Here is a 25,562-nt window from a genome sequence, read left to right as displayed (position 1 = left end):
CAGGAGGAAATGCAGGGTGCTCCCTCCCGCCGATCTCCTGCAGGAAGGAAGGAGGGAGAGTCCTTCACGCAGACGGCAACGTGGAGGAGGTCTGGACGTGGAGAAGAGACAGACAGCCTTTGGCAGTGGCACGAACTTTTAGGGCATTAAGTCCCAGTGGATGAGCCCTTAGAAGTGGAGTTGTTGCACAGGTTTCTATCAGAATGTCATAAGCGACGGCTTATCCCTATAAGTAGTTGTTTAATTCTGACATTCTTCCTTTTTTTTTTTTTTTGAGAGGAAGGAACAGAGGGGGGAAAGGAGAGAAAGAGAGAGAGAGAGAGAGAGAGAGAAGAGAAAGAGAAGCATCAACTCATTCTTCCACTTTGCTGTGCACCCATCGGTTACTTCTCATAAGTGCCCTGACCGGGTCTCAAACCGGCGACCCTGGTGCTCTGGGATGATGCTCCATCCACTGCACCACCAGCCAGGTCTATTTTCCTGTCATTTCTAGTGCCCAGAAATCCTGAAGAACAAAGTGTTATGTTTGACGGTTGAACAGTTTCCAAGGCACCATTTTTTTAAAATTTTTTTTGAAAAGATGCTCATTTCAAATACCACTGTCTGGCTGGCTGTCACATGTGAGATGTATTGGGCAGCTCTGGTAGTTGGAGGCAGTGACAGAAACCCACAGCAGAACAGCATGTTGGCATTAAATAAAAGGCACCCACAGAATGTCAAGGCATAAAGAGCCACGTCCTTAGGGTGAAATGGCAAAGTCACAGAAAGGGAAAACGTCTGTTTTCTCTATTTTAAAATACTGGCTATAAATGTTACTTCAAAGGGCTCTTCATGTCTACTGAAAAATAAAAGCCACAGGAAATGGTTCACTGTCGAAAGAGGCAGTAATCAATTTTTACTTCTTCCTCTTTTTTTTTTTAAGCCAAAATCTTGTCCTTTGAACTCTCTACATTGCAGAACGAGAAGCTGCCAGCGTTGTTGATGCTCACTCCATTGACTTCATCCAAAGAACTGCTCCGCCTACGGGCTTGAACATCAGCACCATCTTTTATTCTCAGACTGACTCTCACAAGTAAATCCTCCTGGGCATAGGCTATGAGCAAAAAAATACTCCCTTTTTTATCCATCAGTGAAATTCATAGGGCACTTGTCTTTCTCTGACTGGCTCATTTCACCTAGCATAATACTCTCTAGGTCTAACCATGCTGTCACAAAAGGTAAGATTTCCTCCCTTTTTTATGGCTGAGTAGAATTCCATTTCTCCTGCGGGACACAGGTCTCCTCTGTCCCCAGATCCTACCTAGTGCAGGGTCCAGAGTGCGGTCGGTATTCAGAAAACCCCGTGGTAAATCGAGGAATGAAATAGGTTTACAATAAGAAAAGGAAAGAAAGAAAGAAAGAAAGAAAAGAACAGAAGAAGAAAAACACACAAAAATATCTGTTATCAAAACGAAATGAGAAAGCTAGATGGTTTTTGGAAAGACATCCACAGCGTCCTGGCAGGCTTATCCTGAACTTACGTCAGCCTTTCCTGCAGCTCTGTCTGTGGAAAGGGGAGGTCTGGGCGGCAGCTTCAGGCGAGCGTGTGCACAGATGTCAGAAATGACCTGTTCAACACTTGGGGAATGCCAATATAGCCTATACAGCGACTTCCTAGAAAGGTTTACCAAAAAAAAAAAAAAAAGAAAGAAAAAATCCAGGTGGCAGCGCTTACGCCGAGTTAAGTCCAGCCAGATAAAGATGCCTCCCCTCTTGTTCTACATTTTATCCTGTTATTAATCACGGGCCTGGACGGCCACTGCCTGTTTCCTCGGCAACGAAGGAGAGTTGACACTATCGAGAAGTCCAGGAGATGATAGATAATTGGATTGTTTATCCTGGGCTGGCGTTCTGTCTTTAATGAGATTAGTCATGAAAAGAAAAATAATAATAAAGAACTGAACAAATATATCTCTTCTCCTTAAGTTTTTCATTACAGGCCGCAGCGGAAAAACAGTAAAATCTAATTAAAAGGGAACGCACCACACACATTTATCTATTTATCTATTTATTTATTTATTTATTTTAGAGGAGAGAGAGAGAGAGAGAAGGGGGGAGGAGCTGGAAGCATCAACTCCCATATGTGCCTTGACCAGGCAAGCCCAGGGTTTCGAACCGGCGCCCTCAGCATTTCCAGGTCAATGCTCCACTGTGTTGCCACAGGCCAGGCCAACCAGTACTTTTTATTTTTGGTTACATAGCATTTTCAGTGAGGCTGCTCTGACTATGGGGGAGGTGAAGGACAGACAGACAGACCAAAGGGGCACTGGTCTCTGCTGTTCTAGTGAGACCCCCCTCCCCCACATGACAGCTGAACCCCCGGCCGGCTTAGCTCTAGCTGTGTTCGGGGGCACCTGTGTGACGTGGGGTCAGCCTGCAGCCGAGAGGCCTCTGGACATCCTAGGAGGGATGAGGGAGGGCAAGGAGCCCTGGCACCTGCCTCTTGTCCCCCTGAGTACCTTGTTTGAGCAGTTTCAACCCGCAAACTTCTATCTAGGAGCCTGCAGTGCAGGCCAGCCACCGGGAGGTGATGCTGTGGCGCTTGTTGCTAAGATGTGGTCAGCCCTTCCAAAGCGCAGACCCTGGGACCAGAACCTCCACCCAGGAGAAGCAGCCCCCTGCATTGTATAGCTCTGTGAACAGGGAACTCCCAGTCTTGCAAACCGGCCAGCTCCTAGGAGCCTCCCTCTGGTGCTTCTTTGTGCTTTAGGAGAAAAAAGCCCCCAAACTCTTGCTTTGGGATTGCACACCATTTCCTCCCCTGCAGAGACGCCCCCAGGAAGGATTTGGTAGGAACCCTAAAACTTCCCTCCACAATAAACCTTGAAGTCGAGGATGCTGAAGGCCAAACCTTTTCTCACGAAATAGCCTTTTCACCTGTAAGAATAACCTGGCACAGCAATGACGGTTGCTTTTGGCCTTGGATGGTTTGGTAGACATTTTTTTTGGGGGGGGGGGAGGAGGGAAATGAATGAAATCTGTCACTTTTAAAAAATAATTGACCATTTTTATTGCCAATACTAAACTTTGATGTTTCAAGTAGAAATGAAAATTTTGAAAAACTGGCTATCACCATCCGGAGCCTGGTCATTTTCCAATTCTTAAATACTGTTTTAGTGAGATTGGTGAAAATATTAACAAATATGGGTCTCAGTGATACTGTGAAACATTTGGGTGGTCAGCATAAATCTGTGAACCGACATTTTCCAAAGAACCAGTGCATGATACAAAGTCATGCTTGGATGAAAGGTATATTCAAAGTACACGACAGACTAAGCAGGTGTCCCCAAACTGCGGCCCCCTGAGGCCATTTATCCGGCCCCCCACTGCACTTCCAGAAGGGGCACCTCTTTTATTGGTGGTCAGTGAGAGGAGCACTGAATGTGGCAGCCCTCCAACAGTCTGAGGAACAATGAACTGGCCCTCTGTGTAAAAAGTTTGGGGACCCTTGGAAGGGATTGCAAGATTGCAAGGTAACAGAGTATGAATAGTGCATTGATATAGTATCCGGTTCCACATGTAACTGAATTCTAACTATTGCAAGGCAATGGATAGGAATAGTGTATTGATACAGTATCTGGTTCCACATGTAACTGAATTCTAAGAAATGACTACTCCCGGAACTTTGATGTGATAGCAACAGAACATCCCACAATTATCTGAAAGCTCTAGTAAGACGCTAATCCGTTTTCCAACTAAAAATCTGTCTCAGGATGGATTTTCTTCCATCGAAATTACATCTCACAAAAGGTTGAATGCCGAAGCAGATGAAAAAAACCATGCAGATTTCCTGAAGCCAGACCTTCCAGAGATTTGCAGGAATGTAAAACAATGTCACGATTCTTGCCAAATTCTTTGGTTTGGATAATGTTATTTTTTTTCTAGAAATATGTTACTTAATATGGGATTTCTGTTATCTTAAAAGGAGTTAATAAATGTAGATATGACAATGCCACAGTGTTCATTTCTAATCCAGTAAATATTGATAAGAGATAACGCAGAGCGATCAAAGTTTTTTGGGGGTCTTCAATAATCCTTAAGAGTTTTGCATAAAGCTGAGGGTGCCTGGGCTGTATAGCAATTTATGCATTGGAAATTTGGGGCTGCTAATATAGATCCCATTAGAGATTTGGTGGATTTTAAGAGCTTTAAGTTACTCAGTAGGAATGATTTCACATTGGCGTGCATCACTGTGCAATTCCCCTTAGAAGACTAAAAACCAGGGCCCTGGCCGGGTATCAGGTGGTTAGAGCATCACCCGGCTACACCAAGGTTGAGGGTTCTATCCCCAGTCAGGGTACATACAAGAATCAACCAATGAATATGTAAATAAGTGGAAAAACAAATCAACACCCACAACAGAGATCTTTGTGGGAAGAATAAAAAACCTGACTATTCAGGCAAGACATAGTTAAGTGGCCCTTGTGTAAATGAGATCAGTTTACCTGTTTCTTGGAATAAATGCCCTAGGCTCGTCCACAGTGTCATAGATGGGGCCAATGGCCCAGGGCACCTTCAGCCTTCAGTGGCAAACCCCAGCATTCTGGGCAAGGTTAGGTCATAGGTGGCTGGAGCAGGGCTGGAAGAGACTGAACCCTCCCTTAGAGGAGCAAGGGGGAAGCCTACCTTCCAGTGTCCCTTTTTCCTCACAGCAAAGGCATGGAAGCCTGGCAGGCTTTTGCTCAATGACCTTCCTTTCCAGTATTGAAACAGGACCCAGATGGCATCCTGAGAGACCCCTTTGGGGCATTGGAGCCTTTAAGGGTGTATCCTAAAAACTGGTAGTTGCCCTGATCTCTATTGGGCTTTTTCTGCTTCTTGGTACCTTAAAAGCCATGCTTAGAAGATCTCGCTGAGGGGTTTGAGGATCCCCATCCGCCTATATAAACCTTTTCCATATATCTGGAGCTATTTGGAAAAAGACAAAACAGTGTTATTAGCTGGATCAAATAAAAGAAGGTAGAAGTTTGCAGGAGAAAAAGAGTTGGCGTCTCCTGTTCATCAGCATTCAAAAGAAATTTAAAAATTTTTAAGTAAAAAGCATGATATGGTAGACCTGTAGGAGTTCCAGGATATGACTCCCCCCTTTTAAATTTTTTTAAATTGACCTTAAAATATTTGCTGGGTATGCTTTAATAATACCTTGACTTTAAAGATTGTAAGAAATACCCATAATTCGAAAGGTTTGACAAAATACAGTAAATGCTTTTGCTACATATGCAGGAACATTTTCAGTTTTAACCAGTTTAGGAAATCCAATAATAGAAAAATGCATACAGACAATGAGCTATAACCTGCTTAGCAGCCTCTCCTGTTCTGACAGGTTACTATAAATCCAGAATAGGTATCCACTGTAATGTGGACATAGGACTGTTTGCCAAATGAAGGTATATGAGTAACATCCACTTGCCAAAGTTGTCCTGGTAGGGGTCCTTGAGGGTTAACTCCAAATGAAGGGGCAGTATAGGACCCCTTGGACAGGATTTCCCAATCTGCCGTGCTGCTTCCTGAGAAAGTTGAAACTGTTTACACAGGGCTGCAGCGTTCTGGTGATGAATAGTATGAGACTGAATTGCTCGATCTGTCATGGTTGCTCCAAATAATTTTCCTTTGGGTAGCTTGATCAACAAGGGCATTCCCTTGTGCTAAAGCTCCAGGGAGCATGGAGTGATCTCGAGTATGTCCTATAAAACATGGAGCTCTATGTTGACATACAAGTCTTTGAAGAAGGAAGAACTACTGAAATAGTTCATCAGCATTTGTTCCTAAGACAGCAGTCTTTATAGTGGAAACAACCATAAGTAAATATTTGCTGTCTGTATATAGATTAAAGGAGGAATATGGCAAATGCTGAAAAGCCATGATAATGGAATATAATTCTCGTCTTTGAGCTGATTTTAAGTTGACTGTTTCAGTATAAAGTTGTCCATTGATTTGCAAAAGCAATTTGCCATTTAGTGGAAGTTTCCCAGAGCCATTGTTGTTGATCCTTTGAAAAAAGAAACAACAATGATTTTGAGGCTCAAAACCTCTAAGCTGCAAGGGTCGCCTATGCCCCTTGATAATCCAGGAGGCAACAAGATCAAAATATGGAAGTGTATTACATGAGCTATTAGATGGTTCAATGCGCCCAAGCTGTAGTTGCTCTTGTACCCATCGAGCAGCTGCCCTAAGTTTCTCCTGAGAAAGGGGCCATTGGTCTACCCACACAGGATTATCTGATTTCCAAGTAATTGGGTCTGCACAATGCATTATTGAGGTAGCAGGAGCTACCAAGGCCCCTATGCTAAATTTTGATATCCTAATCCACACCTTCTGGTATTGGGTGCCATTTCTATGGGGGTGAGAATTCCTCGCTGTTCTTTCCCTAGTCCCTTAGTGGGCAAAAATGCCCGATCAAGCATCTGAGTACTGACTAAACCATTAGGACTGATAAGCAACGCTCCCGTATTTTTCAAAACATCTCTACCCCACAAATTAACTGGCCATCCAGGGAGCGCATAAGGCTTAAAAAATCCAGAATGACCTTCTTAATCTTCCCAATGTAGAAAACTAGAACTTTGTTGAGGAGATTTACTCTGCCCTATACCTTGTAATTCTGTGGCTGCTGCATGAGTGGGCCAGGAAGGAGGCCAATGTAGCTTAGCAATAACAAATACATCAGCTCCAGTATCTAAAAGTCCTTTAAATTTATGCCCTTGTATTGTTAGTTCCATTTCAGGGCGTTCCTGACCTATTTTTTAAAATCCAATTGGCAAAATCAGAGGAGCCAAATCGCCAATTTGCTTGGGGCCCCTTTTGCAGGATGTGGCCTGAGAAGCAGAATTAGCATCCTTATACTATTCTTCTAACTGCCTGAATTAGCCGTGAGACAAATTCTTCTTTTTTATTCTAATGGGGTGACATTGATAAATCAGGGTACATATGTTCAGAGAAAACAGCTCTAGGTTATTTTGACATTTGCTTATGCTGCATTGCCATCACCCAAAGTCCAATTGTCTTCTGTCACCTTCTAACTGGTTTTCTTTGTCCCCCTCCCTCTCCCCCCCCCACCCTGTAACCCCTACACTCTTGTCCATGTCTCTGAGTCTCATTTTTATGTCCCATCTATGTATGGAATCATATAGTTCTTAGTTTTTTCTGATTTACTTATTTTGCTCAGTATAATGTTATCAAGGTCCATCCATGGTATTGTAAATGATCCAATGTCATCATTTCTTATGGCTGAGTAGTATTCCATAGTATATACGTACCAAAGCTTTTTAATCCACTCGTCCACTGACAGACACTTGGGTTGTTTCCAGATCTTCACTATTGTGAACAATGCTGCCATAAACATGGGGGTGCATTTCTTCTTTTCAAACAGTGCTATGGTGTTCTTGGGGTATATTCCTAACAGTGGTATAGCTGGTCAAAAGGCAGTTCGATATTTAATTTTTTGAGGAATCTCCATACTATTTTCCACAGTGGCTGTACCAGTCTGCATTCCCACCAGCAGTGTAGGAGGGTTCCCTTTTCTCCACATCCTCGCCAGCACTTATTCTGTGTTGTTTTTTGATGAGCGCCATTCTGACTGGTGTGAGGTGTTAATCTCATTGTGGTTTTAATTTGCATTTCTCTAATGATTAGTGATGTTGAGCATTTTTTTCATATGTCTATTGGCCATCTGTATGTCCTCTTTGGAGAAGTGTCCATTCATTTCTTTTGCCCATTTTTGATTGGATTGTTTGTCTTCCTGGTATTAAGTTTTACAAGTTCTTTATAAATTTTGGTTATTAACCCTTTATCAGATGCATTGTCAAATATATTCTCCCATTGTGTAGTTTGTCTTTTTATTCTGTTCTTATGTCTTTAGCTGTGCAGAAGCTTTTTAGTTTGATATAGTCCCATTTGTTTATCCTGTCTTTTATTTCACTTGCCTGTGGAGACAAATTGGCAAATATATTGCTGTGAGAAATGTCAGAGAGCTTACTGCCTATGCTTTCTTCTAAGATGCTTATGGTTTCATGGCTTACATTTAAGTCTTCTATCCATTTTGAGTTGATTTTTGTGAATGGTGTAAGTTGGTGGTCTAGTTTCATTTTTTTGCAGGTAGCTGTCCAATTTTCTCAACACACCTATTAACTTAATCGGAGAGCTATTTGTAGTTATAGCAACATTCTCTTAATCAAACATGTCTATCATCCTCCATTTGTTGAAGAGGCTGTCTTTACTCCAATGTATACTCTTACCTCCTTTGTCAAATATCAATTGTCCATAAAAGGTGTGGGTTTATTTCTGGGTTCTCAATTCTGTTCCATTGATCTGTATGCCTGTTCTTATGCCAGTACCAAGCTGTTTTGAATACAAAGGCTTTGTAGTATAACTTGATATCCGGAAGTGTGATACCTCCCCCTTTATTCTTCCTTTTCAAGATTGCTGAGGCTATTCGTGTTCTCTTTTAGTTCCATATAAATTTTTGGAATATGTATTCTATATCTTTGAAGTAAGTCATTGGTATTTTTATCAGTATTGCGTTGAATTTATAAATTGCTTTGGGTAATATAGACATTTTAATGATGTTTATTCTTCCTAACCATGAGCGCGGTATATGCTTCCACTTGTTTGTATCTTCCCTGATTTCTTTTATCAATGTTTTATAATTTTCCAAGTACAAGTCTTTAATCTCCCTGGTTAAATTTATTCCTAGGTACTTTATTTTTTTGGTTGCAGTGGTAAAGGGGATTGATTCCTTAATTTCTCTGACAGTTCATTGTTAGTGTATAAAAATGCCTCTGATTTCTGAGTATTAATTTTATATCCTGCCACCTTGCTGGTCTAGTAGTTTTTTTACTGCAACTTTAGGGTTTTCTATATACAATATCATATCATCTGCAAATAATGATAGTTTTACTTCTTTTCCAATTTGGATGCCTTTTATTTCTTTTTCTTGTCTGATTGCTGTGGCTAGGACTTTTAGAACTATGTTGAATAAGAGTGGTGAAAGGGGGCACCCCTGCCTCTTTCCTGATCTTAAGGGGATTGCTTTTAATTTTTGCCCATTGAGTATGATGTTGGCTGTGGGTTTGTCATAGATGGCCTTTATCATGTTGAGGTATGTCCCCTGTATTCCCACTCTGCTGAGAGTTTTGATCATGAATGGGTGCTGGATTTTATCAAATGCTTTTTCTGCATCTATTGAAATTATCATGTGGTTTTTCTCCTTCCTTTTGTTTATGTGATGAATCACATTGATTGATTTGTGAATATTGTACCAGCCTTGCCTCCCCAGAATAAATCCCACTTGATCCTGGTGTATGAATTTTTTCATATATTGCTGCATCCGGTTTGCTAATATTTTGTTGAGGATTTTAGCATCTAAATTCATCAGGGATATTGGCCTATAATTTTCTTTCTTTGTGTTGTCTTTGCGTGGTTTTGGAATCAGAATTATGCTCGTCTCATAAAAGGAGCTTGGAAGTCTTCTTTCCTCTTGAATTTTTTGAAATAGCTTGAGAAGGATAGGAGTTAGTTCTCCTTTGAATATTTGGTAGAATTCACTTGTAAAGCCATCAGGCCCTGGACTTTTCTTTTTTGGGAGTTTTTGGATAACTGTTTCAATCTTATTTGTTGTAATTGGTCTGTTTAGGTTTTCTGATTCTTCCAGATTAATTTTTTGAAGATTATATGTTTCAAGGAATTTGTCCATTTCATCTAGATTGTCTAGTTTTTTGGTGTACAGTTCTTCATAGTATTTTCTTACAATATTTTGTATTTCTGTTGTGTCAGTTGTTATTTCTCCATTCTCGTTTCTAATTTTATTTATTTGAGTCCTCTCTCTTTTTTTCTTGGTGAGTCTGGTTAAAGGTTCATTGATCTTGTTTACCTTTTCAAAGAACCAGCTCCTGGTTTCATTGATCCTCTATATTGTTTCTTTAGCCTCTATGTCATTTATTGCCGCTCTGATCTTTATTATTTCCTTCCTTCTACTACCTCTGGGCTTTACTTGCTGTTCTTTTTCTAGTTCTTTTAGATGTAGGGTCAAATTGTTTATTTGAGCTTTTTCTAGCTTCTTGAGGTATGCCTGTAATGCTATGAACTTCCCTCTCAAGACTGCTTTTGCTGTGTCCCATAAATTTTGAGTTGATGTATGCTCATTATCGTTCGTTTCTAGAAATTTTTTAATTTCTTCTTTGATCTCATTGCTTACCCATTCATTATTCTTTTTTTTTTTTTTAAAGACTTTATTCAATTTTCAGAGAGGAGAGAGAGGGAAAGAAGGAGAGAGAGAGAGAAGGGGGAGGAGCAGGAAGCATCAACTCCCATATGTGCCTTGACCAGGCAAGCCCAGGGTTTCGAACCGGCAACCTCAGTGTTCCAAATCTATGCTTTATCCCACTGCGCCACCACAGGTCAGGCCCCATTCATTATTTAATAACATGCTATTTAGTTTCCAAGTGTTTGAGTATTTTTCAGCTTTTCTGTTGTGGTTGATTTCTAGTTTCATGCCATTGTGATCAGAGAAAGTGTTCGATATGATTTCAATCTTCTTAAATTTGTTGAGATCGCTTTTGTGCCCTAACATGTAGTCTATATTAGAGAATGTACCATAAGCACTTGAAAAGAATGTATATTCTGCTGCTTTAGGGTGAAAGGTTCTGAAGATATCTATTAAATCGAGTTGATCTAGTATGTCCTTTAAATCTGCTGTTTCTTTGTTAATTTTCTTTCTTGAGGATCTATCTAGTGATGTTAGTGGGGTATTGAAATCCCCTACTATTATAGTATTGCTGTTGATCTTGCCCTTTAAATCCATCGAAGTCTGCTTTATATATTTTGGTGCTCCTATATTAGGTGCATAGATGTTTATAATGGTTATATCTTCCTGTTAGATTGCTCCCTTTATCATTATGTAGTGACCTTCTTTATCTCTTACTATAGTCTTTGTTTTAAAGTCCATTTTGTCTGATATAAGTATTGCTACCCCAGCTTTTTTTTTCATTTCCATTTGCGTGAAATATTTTTTCCATCCTTTAATCTTCAGTCTATGTGCATCTTTTGTTTTAAGGCATGTCTCTTGTAGACAGCATATGTATGGGTCCTGTTTTCTTATCCATGCAGCTACCCTATGTCTTTTGATCAGATCATTTAATCCATTTACATTTAAGGTTATTATTGATATGTAATTGTTTACTACCATTTTATTCTTTAAAATTATATTCCTCTTTTGCTATATTCTTTTTCTCCTTTGATTTGTTTACAACAGGCCCCTTAGCAATTCTTGCAGCCTTGGTTTGGTTGTAGTGAATTCCTTGAGTTTTTTTTTTGTCTGGAAAGCTTTTTATTTCTCCTTCAATTTTAAATGATAGCCTTGCTGGATAAAGTAGTCTTGGTTGTAGGCTCTTGTTCTGCATTACTTTAAATATTTCTTGCCATTCCCTTCTGGCCTCAAGTGTTTCTGTTGAGAAGTTGGAAGTCATCCTTATGGGAGCTCCTTTGTAGATCTTTTTTTCTCTAGCAGTGTTTAATATTTTCTTGTAGGTCTTTTTTCTCTCTAGCAGCTTTTAATATTTTCTCTTTATCACTTAGCTTTGGTATTTTAATTATGATGTGTCTTGGTGTTGATTTCTTTGGGTTTCTCTTTAATGGAGTTCTCTGTGCTTCTTGAACATGTGAGATGTTTTCCTGCCTTAATTGAGAGGAGTTTTCAGCTATGATATGCTTGAACAAAGTCTCTATCCCTTGTTCTCTCTCTTCTTCTTCTTCAGGAACCCCTATGATAGGGATGTTATTTCTCTTCATGTTGTCACAGAGCTCTCTTAGAGTTTCCTCAGACTTTTTGAGTCTCTTTTCTTTTTTCTGCTCTGCTTCCATGCCTTTATTTATAGTGTCCTCTAACTTGGTGATTCGATTCTCAGCTTCATCCATCCTGCTTTTAATTTCTTCCATTGTGTTCTTCATTTCTGATATTTGTCATTTCTGACTGATTCTTCTTTATTATTTCAATGTCCTTTTTTATATTTATTATCTCTTTATTTAGGTGTTTGTAATGACCATCTATTGTTCTAATATCTTTGAGCATCCTAACAATCGTTATTTTAAACTCTGCATCTGGTAATCTGGTTATATCTGATTCATTCAGGTCCTTTTCTGGGGATTTCTCTTGATTCATTTGTGTTGCATTTCTCTGCCTTCTCATCTTCTTTGTGTAAAAGAAGGTCTTGGCCACTGGAGTCCACTGGGTGTGGCCTCTGTTCCTTAGGTATGGTCTGTCTGCAGGCCCACCCCCCCTCTGTTGTTGCTGCCTAGGGTGTTTGGGTATGGACGTTGCCAGTGCCTTCCCACTGGGGCTGTTGCTATGGTTTCCACCTCTCCTTCACAGGAGTGGCTGTGATCATGTGCTCGGGTGCACAAGCCTTGGTGGTCTTGGCCTTTGCCCCACCCCAATGGGTGGCGTTATGCTTGGCCCTGAGGGCAGTGGTGAGAACCTTTGCTCAGCTGCAGGTCTCCACCTGTTTCCGGGCTTCCGCCTCGCCCTTGCAGAAGGAGGCCGCTGGTGGGACGGCTGCAAGCCTTGGCTCCACAGGCCTGGCGGGACTGCGTGCCCACGCTCAGTAATGAGACTCTGCCTGTTCTGGGCTTTTGGCTCCACCCCCATGGGAGGAGCTGGCTCCCAAGTCAGGCCACAAGCCTCGGTTCCGTGGGTGGGGCAAGGCTGTGCTACTGCACCCTTGCTCAAGGGCAGGTCTCCACCCCTTCCGGGGTTCCGGCCCTTCTCCCGCAGGCTGGATTGCAGGCGGCCCACAGCTGGGCTTGACCACTTTTGCACGTCCCCTCCTCCCCAGCCGGGCAAGACTGAGCTCACACCTGGGCCTCAGTGGTGGCCAGCTGGCTTCCACCCCTGCCGACAGAACCACGCTCTGCATCCCGCCGCCGCCTGCCCTCGGGCGAGCCCTCAGCCGTGTGGGTGGGGGCACTGCAGCTCAGACCCTAACACTCACTACTGTAGTCCCGAAAGCTCCCTCCTTCTAAGCGACTCTGCTCTGAGTGCCGTGGGAGAGCTTGTTTGGCTGGTGTCCTGCTTCCCTTTGCTGGTATTGCTGTTTCCAGGGGAAATATTCACTTCAGATTTGAGGAGTGACTCGTCCCAGGGGTTAGGGTGGCTGTCTCCCAAAATGTTTCTCCCTGTGCCTCCTAGATTACACTCTCTTCCTGCTACTCTGGTCCTCTCCTCTCTCCCCATCCCCTGGAGCCCCAGGTGAGTGGTTGTGAGAGAGGTTTTCTGCGCGGTGCCTTTAAGAAGAATCCTGGGTCTGAGAAATCAGACTCTTACAGTCCTGACTTGTTTCCAGCTAAATACTGTCCTTACGCATCTTCTGGGCTCTGGGGCTGCAGGCTGGGGCCTTGTTCTGGGACTCAGGACCCTCCCCTCTCTGCTAAACTCACTTCCTGCCACGCAAGTCTCTCCCGGCTGCCGTTCGCTCCGGGGAGCTGGGCAGCCCTCTCCGCGTTTCTGCTTTTCCTACCAGTCTCAGTGTGGCTTCTTCAGTGTTCCTTGGTTGAAGAGTCCTCTTAGTTTAGTCCAAAGTTGGTTTTTCCAGATGATGGTTCTTAAAATTAGTTTGTAATCCACTTTGGTTCTGGGAGGTGGTAGTTGTTACGTCCGCCTACTCCAGCGCCATCTTGTCTTCCCTCCTGAAATTTTCTTGTAAGCTCCAATGTGGTAGTCTGTCACTTGGGCCCTCTCCACTGCTCCCCCCCCCACAAATCGGCCTGATAAGACCCCTGCCTCTCTGTAAGGGAAGGTGCCCTTGCCTGAAACAAGGACACTGTTGTTTTCTTTTCTTTTGCCTATAACTTTCTTGATCTACCCAGTCTCTGCTCATAAAAGTCTTCCGTACTGTATAGCATCTCATGATTTACTCGATGGGGTGCTGCCTGGTTGACTCATGAATCGCTCAATAAAGCCACTGAAATCCTCAGAGTCACCTGACTGAACTGCACTCATCAGTCACCTCGATGTTAGGAAATCCCTCCCACAATGGTGACTGCAAACCCTCAGCAGCCCACTCAAATGGTGTGGACACCCCAGGACTTACTTAACCCACCTGTAAAGCCAGTAGCCACGGCCACCATCACAGTTGCCTGGCCCATGCAGGTTCTCATTGAATTTGGAGAGACAGTAATGAAACAACGGAGCCAAGGACTGGTGGGCCATTAGCTTTAATCCTAGCTTGCACCTGGTGGGCAAAAAATACACACAGTGGGCTCCAAAACCCACTCATTCAGTGCTCACAAAGCTACTGACTTATCCGAGTTTCCTAGAATCAAAGGTTTCTACCTCACCAGCCTTATTCACCTCTGTTCCCCATCTCCTTCTCTCTACACAAACTGCATAAACTAGCTTTGCTCCCAGCACTCCACCATCTTGGCTGCTTCTCCTCTCCTCCACGTGGTCTTTCTCTGCTCTCCTACAGCACAGGCTTCTCCTAGAACGTAATCATTCTTCTCCCAGAACAATGTGATCTCTCCTTTTAAAACCTTTTGGTGCGAAAGCCCTCCTCCAACACACATTAACATAATCATGCCCCTCCCAAGCAAGAAGGGCAACTAATATCATCACCTGGGCGACGGGCTTCCACGTGGGCAGCGCCATCTTTAACAAAGTGAGTTATAATATACCTTATCTGCCCAACACCATCTCAGACTGTTGACTACTTGGGGTGTTCAAGTCTTTCCTCATTTGAGAAATGCTGAGACGGACATGTGTCTCCGTAACAATGAATGTATTTCCCTGAGACAAAGTCTAAGGAGTTGGGTTCCTCTGCGAATTCGGTGTACACTGGGGTTTCTTTGGGGGTTTTGTGGCAACTTCTGTCAAGGCAGTTTTTTCTTCGCAGGTTGGGTCCACCCGCCCATGTTGAAGGGGAGGTTTGCATGCTGGCACCTCATTTCTTGTTATGGCTGAATAATATAGCTCCACTGTATGGATAGACCGCATCTTCTTTCTATTGACCTATCACTGGGTGGTTATTTGGGACCTCCCCTTCTCCCAAAATATCGTAGATTATAAATAGTGCTGCTATGAACATTCATGGACAAGTTGTTGTGTAGACACAGATTTTCATTTCTCTTGGGTATATCTACCCAGGAGAGAAAATAATGGGTCCTACAGGGAAACTCTGTGTTTGAGTATTTGAGGAGTTGCCAGACTGTTTTCAAGAGCAAACACAAAGTCTGACCCTCTTACCAGCTAGGCACCAAGGGTGTCATCTGTCCACGTCATCGCCAAACACTTGGGATGCCTTTCCTGCTGGAGCGGGGACAGGGGTGTCTCACTGTGGTTTGGATTTGCACTGATTTGGCTTATTGGGGGACCTTCCTTGGAGAGACATCTATTTCAGGTCCCTTTGCCCATCTGTAATTGGCAGATGTGTCTTCTTATTGCTGTGTTGCACACAAACACACATGCCCCAATTCTCCCTGATTCTTCCTTCTTCGTGGTCTGTTTTCACACGAGAGACATCCCCCCCCCCGCCATGCGGGATCAGTGAGCACCCCTCCTCCGAGAGCAGACAGACTGACCCCAGCAGAGAAAGACCTCTCCCTGGCAAAGCTGGACCCGGCATGCCCTGGGCTCCCGGGCACAGCCCCAACGAGCCCTCTCAGAATGGTCACTGGTCACTGTGCTCTTTCTCTCTCTAAGGTTGTGACATACAATAATTACCCCCCCCCCCAAATCTGGTCTCTGCCCACCTTCTGGCACAGAGCTCTTAAAACCCTCCTGTGTGACCAGGGCAGAGATCAAGGCTTTTTGTTATGTTAATTAGGTGATTCTGGAAAGCCCTCCCGATGGGGGGGCCGTTGCCAAGGGAACCAAACTCGTGATGCGAAGGTTGGGACTTCTAGCTCTGCTCCCCTGACCTCTGGAGAGGAGAGAGGGGCTGGAGGTCCAGTCAATCGCCAAAGGCCAATGCTGTAACCAATCCTGTCCCTGTAATGGCACCTCCATCAGAAACCCAGAGACAGGGTTGGGGGTGGGGGGGGAGCTCTTGGGGGGGGGGTAAACAGGGCAGGTGCCCAGCCTGAGGAAGCTCCCCCCCTCCCCCCAGGCCTCTCTTCCTGTGGCTCTTCCCGAGTATACTTTTATAATAAACCCTTGATTCGTGAGGCAAACATTTCTCCGAATTCTGTGAGCCGCTCAGGCAAATTAATGGAACCCGAGGGTGGGGGGGGGGAGGTCTTTGAAACCTCTGACTTATCGCTGGTTGGTCAGGAGACAATCCCAGCTGGCCGAAGCCACGGACCCCCTAAGGGCCCCTATACCTCCCCTGGTCCCTGCAGTCAGCCCCCGAGGAGACGGAAGGACGCTGCTGTCCACACACACGGGTCTACCCCGGTGGCTCAGTCTCTCCCTTGCGCACGGCTGCTAGCAAGAAGGACCATCTGTTCAGAGACTTTCCCTCTTTTGTTTTTTTTTTATTTTTGTTTATTTATTTTAGAGAGACAGAAGGAGAGAGAGAGAGAGAGAGAGAAGGGCAGAGGGAGTAGCAGGAAGCATATGTGTCTTTGTTGTAGTAATACAATGTTATAGTAATTAAATATATAGAGATATAAAAAACAAAAATATGGAAGATATATAAAAGTAATTAAAATGATATTAAAAATAATTATTAAAATTAACTAAAGTTATGCCATCTGGATAGGATTTAATATAGTGGGTGTAGATGTGATAAACAGACTCTGACTTACAAGCAGGGCCCAGTTAGTGTGTGCGTGAAGTTATACCTAGATAAGTGGCTTGGTGTTATTTACATTAACTTTGTTTTTTTTTAAGAACATCTTAAAAAGTGGTTTGATGTAAACATTTCAGTAGATTGACATAGAGGGGATTCCCTGAGAGGAACTCCCAAAAAGGTGGTTTGAGGTGATAATCCTGTAGATTGACCCCTGCTGCGGTAGTCGGTAGTCGCCCAGACTCCAACGTTGATGAGACTGTCTCCACGCAGCTCTTGAGCTCTGACCAAAGCCAGCCAAGAGGAGCATGCCGACGGGGGCCCCCTAAGCTGTACCCAGGCACGCCAAAAGGATTTGTGAGTAATAAACTACCTGTGTGATCATTGCAACTAATTTGTGTGTTGGTCGTGTCTTTCCTCCCGTGGCAGTGATGAATAGCATCGTCATAGCCGCCTCAAGAGTGGTCTAGAGGCTGCCAGCCCTGCTGATAAGCAGGGTGTCCCACTGCACGGGGAAGTCGAATCAGGGACGCCTGATCAACCTAGAGCTTGGGCTCTACTGGGACAGTCTGGACCAGGCAAGCCCCAGGTTTCGAACAGGCGACCTCAGCGTTTCAGGCCAAGGCTTTATCCACTGCGCCACTGCAGGTCAGGCAGCTCCTCTCTTTTCTTTTTTTTACAGAGATAGAGAGAGAGTCAGAGAGAGGGATAGACAGGGACAGACAGACAGAAACAGAAAGAGATGAGAAGCATCAATCATTAGTTTTTCGTTGCAACACCTTAGTTGTTCATTGATTGCTTTCTCATATGTGCCTTGACGGGGGGGGGGGAGGGGGGCTACAGCAGACCAAGTAACCCCTTGCTCGAGCCAGCGACCTTGGGTCCAAGCTGGTGAGCTTTGCTCAAACCCCCGTGCTCAAGCTGGCGACCTCGGGGGGTCTCGAACCTGGGTCCTCCGCATCCCAGTCTGATGCGCTATCTACTGTGCAACTGCCTAGTCAGGCTCAGCTCCTCTCTTTTCAATGCTAAAAAACACCCCTCCACTCAGAGATTTAACATGCGAATGAGAACCAGCCGCCTGCAGAAACAAGTAGTCACACCATACCAGCGCCAAAGAGCCCGCCTCTCTATACTTAGACATCACCCCCCTCCCTTCCCCATCCTTGCATCATAAGGTCATGGTGACAACCATCTAATGACTAACTGTCCTGTCTTTCTCTGTGCCCGCTCTCTCCAGCCCTGCCTTGTTCCAAACTGATCTTTCTGAAATGCTTCAGAGACCCTGTCGCTTCTCAATTCAAAGCCTGTCCCTATTTTGCCATCACCAAAGAGCTGGGGTCTCCCAGGGCAACAATGTCCCATTTCTTTCCACTTCCACAGTCCCTGGGTCCGTCTACTGTGGATGGCTTTTCCTCCTCAGACTCCCGCCATCGCCACGATCCGTTAAATCTTAACGTGAACAACTTCAAACACTGAGCCTTCCTCAAGTTCCCGCAGCAGGAGTGATCTCCTGACCCTGGGGAAACGTCACCCGAAATGTCATGTCACCCCCATCATTGCCATCTGCATTATGATGTATTCGTGTGGGCATAGGATCTGGACAAGAGAGCTAGAGAGAGAGGCCAGGTGCGGTGGGGACGAGGGTGATGTCTGGGGCTTGTTTTAGGACCTTGACCCACACATGTAACCTGGAGCAAGTTACTTGGTCACCTTGGGACTCCGTGTCTCTCTCTGAAGAATGAAGAGAATACTGGTGTATATCACACGGGGTTGTGTGAATGAAGGGTTCGATGAGACACCATTCATTCTGCATGCGTACAGCTCTTGTAACAGCACTTCACAGATGGGAAGTGTTCAATATGTGCAATAGCTCTTATTTTCTTTTTTTGAAAATACACGACTCTCCTGACATCGCTTGAAGGCAAGGAACGAGCCCCTCGAGGATCTTACTGCACCAGCGCTGAGATTCTTACTGGTTTCCACAACGAACGGTGTGCACAACATCGATTTAACTCCGCAACAGTTTGTTGCAAGTTTCAAGGACATCTGTCTTTGGAAACTCCTGACTCTTAACCATGAACTGGAACTAAAATAGTACATGAAGGATTTCTGGTTTTGGCTTGAATATGAAAAGAAATGGAGGCCCTGGCCAGTGGCTCAGTGGCTAGAGTGTTGGCCTGGCATATGGACATCCCAGGTTTGATTCCAGGTCAGGGCACACAGGAGAGGCAATCATTTGCTCCTCCCCTCCTCTCTCTCCCCTTTCACTCTCTGTTCTCCTCTCATAGCCAGTGGCTCAATTGGTTCCAGCATGGCCCTGGGCACTGAGAATAGCTCAGTTGGAATGTATCAGCCTCAGGTGCTAAAAATAGCTTGGTACTTGAGCATCAGCCCTAGATGGGGTTGCGGGTGGATCCTGGTCGGGAGTCTGGTTTTTGCTGGAGGCTGATTATGGAGTAACAATTAGACTGCAGATATTTTTTTGAGGTGGCAGCAACCTCAGGGGTCCCCCAACACTTTCACGAGGTTTACCTCCAGGAACCCTTCAAAGTTTTCAAAGATCCAATTTCTCTGGCAGAAGACGACTCGCTGTAAAACACATCTCTGGTGAGCTGCCGCTACATGGCCCCAACAAAGTTCCAGCGCAAGTCCTGGGAAGAGGTTCTGACTCTGAGTGTTTATCCTCCCTTGGTGTCTGGTTGGTTTATCTTTTTTTTTTTTTTTTTTAAATATTAAGTGCTTTTGTGTGTGTGTGTGTCTGACAGAGACAGAGACAGAGAGAGGGACAGATAAGGACAGACAGACAAGTAGGGAGAGAGATGAGAAGCATCAATTCTTCATTGCAGCACCTTAATTGTTCATTGATTGTTTTCTCATATGTGACTTGACCTGGGAGCTACAGCAGAGCCAGTGACCCCTTGCTCAAGCCAGCGACCTTGGGCTCAAGCTGGTGAGCCTTGCTCAAACTAGACAAGCCTGCACTCAAGCTGGTGACCTCAGCGTGTCAAACCTGGGTCCTCCGCATCCCTGTCCGACACTCTCTCCACTGCGCCACTGCCTGGTCAGGCTTTTTTATTTTTTTAAAATAGATTCCATTTTTTTTTTTGTAACAGTTTTAGGTCCACAGAGAACCTGGGCCCGAAATTACAGAGATCTGAGACGTCTCCATTGCTTGGAGGTGTGACTTTTAGAATGCATGAACAGCATGAATTCACTCTTTATTTAGAACACAGAATCTATTCTCCCACAGAATGTGCGTGTTCTCATGAATGAGCAGGTCAGGGACGGGGTCGGACGGCATTCCCTCACAGAGGAAGCGTTATGTGAACACTCCTGAGCTGCTAAAACAGAAGGGTGGGCCTCCGGCGGGGACCTCCACAGAACGGAGGCTGGTCATTTCCCCCAGACCAGCATGGAGGGGCCCGCAGAAGACACGCTCCGTAACCTCCCGAGTCAGCCAGGCCCGACTTGGTTTTGAAAATACTGACTCAGTGAGATGAGGGAACAGCCTCTAGCTGGAATGCTGCCAGAGACTTGAGCGCCACCGCAGAGCACAGACCCCAGACGCACTTTGGACGCACCCCTGGAGACCATGACCTTTGTATGCTGATGAGTCAGGCCCACCGGAGGGAGGGCCAGAGAAATGCACGGACTGCTTCTCCTCAAGAGTGGGAAACCTCAATTCTCAGCTCATTTTTCTCGCTCTCTCTCCCTCTTTTTTTTTTTTTTTAATCTGCCTCTGAATGGTCAGGTAGGCCAGTGACACCAAGATGAGTTTAGGCAAGCAAGGGTCTCGGAAATAGTTTCTGGTGGAAATCTGTCTTCACTGCATTGAATTGGAGCTGCCTGCTCAGGGCCTCCGCCCTGGCATTGCGGGGTGTCCCGGCACCGTCCCCGTGCCCCTGTGGAGATGTGCTTTGACGCCGGAGCAGAGTGGGAGCAGGGGAGGGGGCTCCAAGGGGGGCTCCCCAGGCCGGGGGTCGGAGCTGGCTAGTCTGGTAGAGATGTGCTTTGACCCCGGAGCAGAGTGGGAGCAGGGGAGGGGGCTGCGAGGCTTGCTAACAGCCCAGGCCGGGGGTCAGAGCTGGCTAGTCTGGTAGAGATGTGCTTTGACGCCGGAGCAGAGTGGGAGCAGGGGAGGGGGCTGCAAGGCTTGCTAACGGCCCAGACCGGGGGTCGGAGCTGGCTAGTCTGGAACTTGCTCTGCATCCGGGGGTCCCCCAGTTTGGGCAGAACCCTCTGGGTCAGGAGCCACCCCAATTCACTCGGAACCAAGGCGAGACAAGCTCGAAGAATTCCCTGCGTCATGGAATAAGCTGTCTCTGCACAATGTCCACGGTGTTTTGATCAAGAACATGCTGGGTGCTTCCCTGGAAGCCGCATCCTCTTCCTTAGGCCCCCCCCTCCCAGCTCCGCACCCCGAGAACAGGCTTCTACCTCCAAGCTCCTTTTCCCGTCTGGAAGGTTGGCTGCTTCTCTGGGGAAAGGTGGCGGCTCCACCCTGTCCGGTGTGCAGGTCCGCAGTGTATAATCGTCCGTGGGGTCCGTGGTCCCAGCGTGGAACCGACTGGTAGAGGAAACAGTTTCCAGAATGCCCTCCACGGGGCCATCGACTTTGACACGGGTTCTCTTTAGCTAATCACGGCTCCGGGAAAGGCTGGCGCCGCAGACCGCCCAGGACTCGGAGACGCAAGGGCCGAGTTCCTGTTGCGCATGAAGCTGTTTCCAGGGTGAGCGGGCGTTTGCCTCCTTTCTCTAAACATCACGTGCGAGAGGGGACAGCAGGGGCCATGGTGGTCTGAATGTCTTCCCTGCACATTGACGGGAAACATATGCACAGAAGAGACCATCACTGGGCTCTGGCCACCGCCTGGGGGTGGGCTGTGGCGTCCCCTCCCAGGAGGAGACCCGATCTGCCCCCCGGGACGCTGTGACTGCAGCTGCAGGACCCCAACGTGCCCATGCCGATGCTGAGATTTACCCACTGGCGTTTCCGCCTCTTCCAAGGCAATGACTTCTGGAGAACGGAGCATTGCCTCTTAAAACTCCAAAAGTCCACCGACATCCTCAGCCATCTCTGACGGCGTGTCAGGCAGAAATTTCCCTGATAATTTCTCCGGATCCGGAGCCGTTCCAGCAGAGATAAGAGTATCATGTTTTTTGTTTGTTTGGTTGGTTTTTTATTTTTATTTTTTATTTTTATTCACCTTAAGAAGTTTCCCGGGGCACAAGCACACTGCACGCAGCACAATGCAGCTCACATGTTTGCAGCCTGAGCGGGTCCTGTTGTTCCAACTCTCCCCTTCCAACACCAACACAAATGACGGTTACAGTCAGAGCCAAGGGGGCCAGGCTAGTGACAGCCGTTCTGCAGAACTCTCGCCCCTGACTTCCCCAGGGTGTCGTGGGCCGGGGGCCTCACCAGCCAATGCCAGCGTCATTGAGATAAAAATGAAAGCTCCCAGGGTCATTGTGAAGGTCAACTGTTTCGACCATCTTCAGCCATCTGTCTGGGAGAGGCACTACTGGGTGACAGATGAACCTGATACTGAGCTTTCCGAGGAACTGTCACACGAGTCCCACAGAAGCTGCACCAAGTGACATTCCTAGGGGCCAAGCAGGAGGGTTGTCATTTCTCCGTGTCTTCTTTGCCAATCCCCGGTTACTGCCTGTTTGTTTATTTATTTATTTATCGATAGCCAACCTAGTGAGAGTGAAATTTATATATCTTCTTATGGCTTTTATTTGAGTTTCCCTGATGTCTAATAATGTTGAGGATATTTTTTTTTGTGCTTTAGAAATATCTTTTGTCTGTTTTTGTTTTCTTTTTTTAAATTGGACTGTTAGTCCTTTTTGCTGTTGATGTGTAAGAATTATCTATGCATTCCGGATACTAGATTCATCAAATGTAGGGAGTTTGCATCATTACGTCTTCAGACATTCTCCCTGCCCCCCCCCCCCCCTTTCTCCTCTCCTTCTGGGACGCCCCTTGTGCACACGTGGGTTACCGGCGTCTTACCGATCTCTGAGGCTCTGTGGGTTTTTCTTTCTTTCTCCACCTGTCTGTCCTTGGGAGTGGATCATAAAATCGACCCGCGTCGAGGTACGCATGCTGAGTCCTTGCCGTCATTGTGCACATCGGCTGACCCCGTCTCGTGTTTTATTTCAGTTATACTATGCATTCCCCTCCCAATCTTTTTTTTTTTTTTTTTTTTTTTTTTTTACAGACAGAGAGAGAGTCAGAGAGAGGGACAGATAGGGACAGACAGACAGGAACAGAGCAAGATGAAAAGCATCAATTCTTCGTTTGCGGCACCTTAGTTATTCATTGATTGCTTTCTTAGGTGCACCTTGACCGTGGGGCTACAGCAGACCGAGTGACCCCTTGCTCAAGCCAGCAACCTTGGGTCCAAGCTGGTGAGCTTTTTGCTCAAACCAGATGAGCCCGCGCTCAAGCTGGTGACCTCGGGGTCTCGAACCTGGGTCCTCTCGCATCCCAGTCTGACGCTCTATTCACTGTGCCACCGCCTGGTCAGGCCCTTCCCAATCTTTTAATTGTGCTAAAATACACACAACATAAAGTGTACCTACCATCTTAGCCCATTTTAAGTGTACAGTCGAGCAACACCATCTCATGCACAACCATCGCCACCGTCCGTCTACACTGCCCTTTCCAACTTGGCAAAGCAAACGGTGCACCCGTCAAACAGCAGCTCCTCACTCTCTCCCGCCTCACCCTGGGGACTGCCCTTCTCCTCCCTGCATCTACGACTTCCGTTCCTCGAGGCCCCTCAACTAAACAGAATCGTGCAGGTTTTGTCGTGCGTATGTGCGTGTGTGTGTGTGCGCGCGTGCGTGCGTGTGTGTCTGACTGCCTTATTTTATTTAGCACGAGGTCTTCAAGGGTTCATCTGTGTGGTGGTTTGTGTCAGAGTCCCCTTCCTTTGTGAGGTAGAATAATATCCCATCACACGAATGGACCACCTTTTGTGTATCCATCCATCTGTCGATAAACACCCGAGCTGCATCTATAGAAAACGGAGGTACTCTCTGCAAGTAAGTTCAGGAAACCCTCTCATTTTAAGACTGGTTTTTTTTTTCATTATAAGGATGGTCCTTGCCCTGGCCGGTTGGCTCAGCGGTAGAGCGTCGGCCTAGCGTGCGGAGGACCCGGGTTCGATTCCCGGCCAGGGCACATAGGAGAAGTGCCCATTTGCTTCTCCACCCCTCCGCCGCGCCTTCCTCTCTGTCTCTCTCTTCCCCTCCCGCAGCCAGGGCTCCATTGGAGCAAAGATGGCCCGGGTGCTGGGGATGGCTCTGTGGCCTCTGCCCCAGGTGCTAGAGTGGCTCTGGTCGCAACATGGCGACACCCAGGATGGGCAGAGCATCGCCCCCTGGTGGACAGAGCGTCGCCCCTGGTGGGCGTGCCGGGTGGATCCCGGTCGGGCGCATGCGGGAGTCTGTCTGACTGTCTCTCTCTGTTTCTAGCTTCAGAAAAATGCAAAAAAAAAAAAAACAAAACAAACAAACAAAAAAATAAGGATGGCCCTTGTTTTGCTTTGCCTGTGGGAAGAACAGGAGAAAAATATATATATATCCCTCCTAAGAATTTAAAACCATGGGCCCAAATGACAAAGACATGTGGCTAAAAAAAATTCACACCCTTTGTGAGGCCCAGAAACCTAGCCTTGAACTTTGATGTAAAGTGGTAGAGACAGACACCCAGCAGAGGCAGGGCAAACCCTCTTTAGGTGAACCTTTGTTAAATGTAAACCTCAAAGAAACCCCCACAGTTGAATGTCTAGGAAACGCGAGCGAGCTCAGATCTGCAAACGACTGCACGGAAAAGTCAACAAACGACCTCAAGACCCAGGACAGCGTGACCACAGACTCCGCCCACTGCTCCCACGGATAGATCAGAAATGTTCGGAACACAGAAATAAACGGAAGATGGCTCAGGAAATCTGGCGAAGGAATGGGAGGCTGTCCACCTTGTGTGGAAAACGAGAATAAAAGCAACCAATGCGGATCTCTAATAATGAGAAATAACCGATAGACTCATAAACTCAGTCGATGCGTTTGAAGTATATCAGACCATCGGAAAGATCAGTTTAGCCAAATTGAGTTTGCCGAGAAGACCGATCAACAGTTAAACGAATAAATTCTTAAGGAAAATGACATCCATAGACACCAAACAGATTCACACACACACAAAAAACACTTTACAATTTGAGTTGTTTCATAACTTTCAAAGATACTCAATAGAGGACATCTGGCCCCAAAGCAGCTCTGGGCAAGTTCACCAGACATTCACAGACATTAGCCATTGGCTTGGCAGACTTTGGAGATGTGTTAAGTCTGGATTCAACTCATCTAATACACAATAATGTTTTGACTCCACCTAGGACAGGGGTAGTCAACCTTTTTATACCTACCGCCCACTTCTGTATCTCTGTTAGTTGTAAAATTTTCTAACCACCCACCGGTTCCACAGTCATGGTGATTTATAAAGTAGGGAAGTAATTTTACTTTATAAAATTTATAAAGCAGAGTTACAGCAAGTTAAAGCATATAATGACAATTACTTACCAAGTGCTTTATGTCGGATTTTCGCTAAGTTTGGCAGAATAAATCTTTATAAAACAACTTACTATAGTTAAATCTATCTTTTTATTGATACTTTGGTTGCTCCGCTACGGCCCACCATGAAAGCTGGAACGCCCACTAGTGGGCGGTAGGGACCAGGTTGACCACCACTAGGGGGCGGTAGGGACCAGGTTGACCACCACTAGGGGGCGGTAGGGACCA

At 45.8% G+C, this 25,562-nt stretch overlaps 1 protein-coding gene across 1 annotated transcript in view; it reads right to left on the bottom strand.

Annotated features, from left to right (window-relative positions):
* Window positions 1-25,562, bottom strand: part of GABRG3 (gamma-aminobutyric acid type A receptor subunit gamma3) — a 189,362-nt gene that overhangs the window by 49,109 nt on the left and 114,691 nt on the right. The gene's annotated exons all lie outside the window — the stretch shown is intronic.

The sequence above is a fragment of the Saccopteryx bilineata genome, chromosome 7, assembly GCF_036850765.1.
Source record: "Saccopteryx bilineata isolate mSacBil1 chromosome 7, mSacBil1_pri_phased_curated, whole genome shotgun sequence".
Taxonomy (NCBI): domain Eukaryota; kingdom Metazoa; phylum Chordata; class Mammalia; order Chiroptera; family Emballonuridae; genus Saccopteryx; species Saccopteryx bilineata.
The sequence above is the reverse complement of the archived record's forward strand: the minus strand, read 5'-3'. Positions and strand labels throughout refer to the sequence as shown.